Source organism: Limulus polyphemus, unplaced genomic scaffold (assembly GCF_000517525.1).
Source record: "Limulus polyphemus unplaced genomic scaffold, Limulus_polyphemus-2.1.2 Scaffold89, whole genome shotgun sequence".
In the NCBI taxonomy this organism is placed as follows: domain Eukaryota; kingdom Metazoa; phylum Arthropoda; class Merostomata; order Xiphosura; family Limulidae; genus Limulus; species Limulus polyphemus.
This window is the reverse complement of record NW_013665699.1, coordinates 226,383-232,179: the sequence shown is the minus strand read 5'-3', so window position 1 is coordinate 232,179 and position 5,797 is coordinate 226,383.

Sequence of the window (5,797 nt, the reverse complement as noted above, 5' to 3'; positions counted from 1 at the left end):
GTTACTGTAGGACATTTCGTAAAATCAATAAACATGGTAACTAAGCCTAAATTAAAATTAAAAAAAAAATATATATCAACGCAACTTAGAGTAAAATAAATATACTTAAACCATTTGAAAAAGTTACAACGTTAATTTTATAGCAATCACATGAAATAAAGTTTGCTTGTTTCGGATATTGGCAAAAAGCTGCACAAGGGCTATCTGAATTAGCCGTCTCAAATTTTAAACTGATAAACCATAGGAAAGGCAGCTTGTCATCAGCACCCCTCGCCAACTCTTGGGCTACTCTCATCTACTTACGGCTCCAAAGTGCAGAGCGTGGTTTTGAGACAATGGAACACGAACCATGGATCCTTGGATTCATAGTCCGGAATATTTTCCATTAGACCACAACGTAAAGGCTGTATCGCAACCTACATTTTAATGAAATATAACACTAGGAGTTAGAAAATAAGCCAAGTACTCATCTGTTCACCAAGTTATTACCTACATAAGTTACTATGAATAACGGCAATTAAAGTACACTTGATAAGATAGTGATACGAGCAGACGTTAGGTGGGTAATGAGAGAAGTCGGCGATTTATTTTTTTTCAAAACACACAATAAGGTGGTAGGGTATGGGTTGGCCCTGTGATAAGGCTATAGAATTTAGAGCTTGCAAGCCAGGTTCGAATCTGTAAAAAAAAAACACACAAAAACCTCGGAACTTCAAGCTGTGAGCGCGTTATAATAGCGGCAGTTAATTATTTAGCGTCGATGGTGGGTGGTTGAGTGTTGCTAATTGGCTGCCTTTCCACTGGCCAGTAGCTCAATATTAGGACGGCAAATAGCCGTAGTAGCAAAGACATAAGTACAGAATAATCTGACCTCTATGGTGCTTTTTCAGTCTTGTTTTAACTTATTTGGCAGTCGCTGGGTTAACCAGACATTCCAGTTAGTAGTAGTTGGGGACAGTCTGACATTGCTTCAGTTTATCAGCGGTTTTGCGTGTTATCGTTAGCATTTTGCAGGACATGAATTTTAATGTTCTTGTTAAAAAAACTTTAGGCCTAATGATGAGTCTCTTACACTTTTTTTTTATTAGATTGGCTAGTTCTTAAACCCAAGTTATCAGAATGCAGCTGAAATGGGTCTGTATGCATAAACTACCATAAAATATTATGAATGACAGCGTGGGGGGCTTAGGTTTGACATGACTTCACCCAGTTTGATGTTCCTACTTTGTTAATATGCTGAAAACATGCACTCTCTTAGGTTTCTTGTGTGTTTATGACTGTGAAATAAGTTGGAAGACAAACTTTTATTGCTACTTCACGTGATTCTACTCACTCTTAATCCAACTTTAACGAGACAGAAACACCCTGCATTACTAGGCGATCTTTTTTTATCTTTGTAGTAACTGCAGGCCCCTCAGTTCATGATATAGACTTTACTATTAGCCTGGTCCATGTAGTTCGTTATTGTAAAGCCATAGGCCTAGATTATTTGTTGACGACCCTTGCTCATTGTTTTATCCACGCCCAGTTCATAATAACCAGTCCCAATCACGAAATTTTACTACACCTTTAAGTGACTGGCAGAAGGGAAATATAAATACAGTCATCAGTAACCTTATCATAATAAGTTGTTTTGAAGAGTATCACAGATCGTTTTAACTGATGAATAAGAAACTTCTTGAACTTTGTAGCCCTCCCATCAGACGGTTAAAAAGGTCCCCATTCTACAGACTTCTGTGAACTTTGTACTCTGTCCATCGGACGAATGAGAGGCCAACCCTGTAGCCGTCTCTGTGAGTAACTTCTTTGAAATTCCGTTATTATGTCAGGTAAATTCTTTGAAATTCCGTTATTATGTCAGAAATACGTATAGTTTTCTATATTGTGTTCTAGGTACATCGATACATTGGCAGAGTCAAAATATCAACTGAAATTTTCCAGGCGTTTATTAATCTTTTTTGGTAAAGATTACATTTAGTTTTTATGTTGCGAGTGTTAATGAACTACTAAAACAGACGTGAAGCCTAATTTATCAATCGCTTTAGTAGGTTGGGCTTCTCGTTTATTTTTAGAATTTTAAAAAACGTATTAGCTGAATAATTCATAATAATAATAAATTACTAGCATCAATGCTGCATATTTTGAAATTCATATATTAATATAGGATCACCGTGTGAATAAAATACGCTTGAAAAAACGATATATTTAATGAACTACTATTTATTCACAAGTTGTGAAATAAAGTCCTATGTTTTTGCCCTTCCATGCAAAGTTTGGTTCTTCCTGTATAATTCAAGTGTACCAAAGCCTCCAAGTCCTGTGCAGATGTTTCCACACGCTGATGATACTGTCACAGTGGCTACCTGCTCGACCATGGTCACCTTAAACGGGGTTATATAAACAACATTATTTAGTCACTTTGTTGTATGGGTGGGTCACATACTTGAGGGTTTATATTCAATACACATAACTATTCTGTTTTGTCAAAGCAGAAAAAAAATAGCAAACAAAATTATGTTCTTTTTAATGTTCAAATGTACCATATGTTCGTACAACCATTTAACCCAGTTAAATATTTGGGCGTCACCTTCCATAAGCATCTGACATGGAAGGCTCACCTTGCAGCAATAAACCTCAAGGTGGCACAACGACTCAACTTACTAACTGAATCTACTAGGGGTTTGAACCCACAACTTCTCCCCTATTCTTATAAGGCCTTTATTGTCCTTCCATTACCCACGGTCATACCTCACGGATATTTCTTTTTACAGAAGATTTATGATACTTGAACTCCATGTCCTCTGTCTGGCCTTAAAATAAAGCTACTCATCGCATCACATTTCTCAACTTTCTAACTGGATCTACTAGGGGTTTGAACCCACAACTTCTCCCCTATTCTTATAAGGCCTTTATTTCTTTTTACAGAAGATTTATGATACTTGAACTCCATGTCCTCTGTCTGGCCTTAAAATAAAGCTACTCATCGCATCACATTTCTCAACTTTCTTCATCAACTTCAAAAGCTTCGTATCAACTATATTAAACGTTGCTTTCTCACTTGTCATGTATAAGATGTCTCTTCCTGTGGATGATCCAGGTCATGTTGTTTCCTCTATGAAAAATCGGCCTATGTATATTTATCCTGTCGGACGATATTTTTTAAATAAACTTTTGAACTCTTGACAAGCATCATTTCATACCATACAGTTTCTACGTCCATTATGCTCTGAAGTTTACCTCTTTGCTGGACCGCCAGCTCTATCGGCTGGAATGAAATGACAGAAGACAAAAAAATCAGATGTTTTATCTGTCACATCAGCTTCGTTCCAAGCCTATCTATACCTTCCAGCACCTAATAATTGATTTTTTTTGAAATAAATTTTCCTCCATGCAAAATGTTCCGAGTCTGATATCAATAGCTGATATCTGATACATAGAGTTATTAGATATACTGTAGATATGTTCTTTTATAAATATTGTAAGCTGATCATTTTGGTACTGATTCCGGCTAACATCTCAGACTACATTGACAGTAAAAGTTTCTTAGTTGAAAACTGAACCAAATGATTTTGTTGGTAATATTTTAAAAGTGCCATCGTTGGCTAACTAGTTGAGGGTCAACGTAGATATTATTGTTCTAGCGGGTAAAATATATAAAATAAGTCAACCTCAGTTATAACAGAGATCTTAGCTCCCCCTGGTGTTTTGAGAAAATGTAGAAGTCTATGTTTGTTTGCACAAAGCTCTATAGTGGACTATCTCTGCTGTACCCACCACGGGAATCAAAACCCGGTTCCTAGTGTTATAACTCCATAGATTTACCGCTGTGCCACTTGGAGCAGATTGCTATGATATTTTCAGGTTTTATTTCCTCGGTTCTCATATTGTATCAATCCACTCTACAGTTGTAATATCTTTCACTTTATTTCATAGAAAACCAAACAATGTCTGATATAAGTCGTTGATCTAAACGTTCGACGCGTTCTTCTTTTTGAGTAATGAGTTTTCTGAAGTCCTTTCTTACCTGCTTAAAAATTTCTTTTCAATTCTCTGCTCTGTTGTAGTAACAGCCAACGTCTATAGCAATTGGTATTTCGACTTCATTTTGTATTCCAGACAGACGTTGTGACTACGAGGGAAACCGATCACTCGTTCCAACAAGATTAGAAACCGTGTTGTACTACTAAACAAGGTGATGTGAGCATATTACTCTATCTTTGATTTTTTTTCCTATATTTAATCCCAGACTTTATAGAAAAAATATTTCTTTGAAAATGGTCAAACAGATTAGTCATACGTCAGATAATGAAGCTAGAGAACTAGGGTTAATGAAACGTCATTCTGTGTTGATTATGCCCCACATCATTTTGGGTTGATCGTGATCCTTTAGTTATCAAACTTTAAGACCTATAATAATTAATGCCCCCCCCCCCCAGTAGCACATCGGCATGTCTTCGGACTTACAACGCTAGAAACCGGGTTTCGATACACGTGGTGGACAGAGCACAGATAGTCCATTGTGTAACTTTGCGCTTAACTACAAACAATAATAATTAAATCATGTTCACAATTTAAACGAGTATAATTATATATTTTACTTACATAAACATTTTTACTACATAAAATATACATAAAATAAACACGTTCTGTCTAAAATGTCGCCTTTTTTGGAATACTTTCATTAACCACTTCCGAAAAAACGTACATCACATATAATAGTCACGTCACGTTAGTGTAGCCTATATAATGTGTAAAGTTTAGTATACTCTTATCCCTTATAGTGATGGCACACGACGAGACACACATTCAGTATGTAATGCTGTTTGAATACAAGAAGGGAAACAACGCCTCTGTAGCCACAAAGTGTATAAAAGAAGTTTATGGAAATGTTTTAAACGTTCGTATGTGTCAACGATGGTTCAGCAAATTTCGTTCAGGTGACATTAGCCTTAAAAACTGTGACGGCAGGGGCCGGCATGTTGGAATTGATATTGGTGCTCTGAAGACGCTTGTTAAGTCTAATCCAAGACAATACACTCGTGAAATGGCCCTGAAATTGTACGTTTCTCATGAAACAATACGTAAACATTTAAGGAATATGGGAAAACTCCATAAAGAAAATGTTTGGGTGCCTCACGAACTCTCCGATGATCATCGTTCACAACGTGTGAACGTTGCTTCGTCTCTTCTGGCGCGTAATGTGCGTGAACCATTTTTTGGACAGAATTGTCACCGGTGATGAAAAATGGATTCTCTATGCGAATATTAAACGCCAAAAACAATGGCTCAGTCCAAAACAAAAAACACTACCGACCCCAAAACCTGGACTCCATTCGCAGAAAGTGATGCTTTGCATTTGGTGGGACATCAAAAGAGTAATTCATTTCGAACTCCTCAATCCACAGCGAACTGTCAATGCAGAGATCTATCGTCAGCAACTGGAACGTTTAAATCAAGCCCCTCATCAGAAACGCTTTTCACTCGTCAATCGGAAAGGTGTTTTTCTTCTCCACGACAATGCACGTCCACATGTGGTACGTTTGACGCAACACAAGATTATGGAATTGGTTTGGGAAGTTCTCCCTCAACCACCATATTCTCCAGATATGGTACCATCAGATTACCATCTTTTTCGTTCGCTCCAACACCATCTTAATGAGAAAATGTATGCAAATGTGGAAGGTGTTAAAGATGACGTCGACATGTTTTTTGCTTCAAAGCCAAGTGATTTCTTTAATCAGGGCAATAACAACCTGATTGTAAGATGGAAAAGCATTATCGATAAGAATGGAGACTA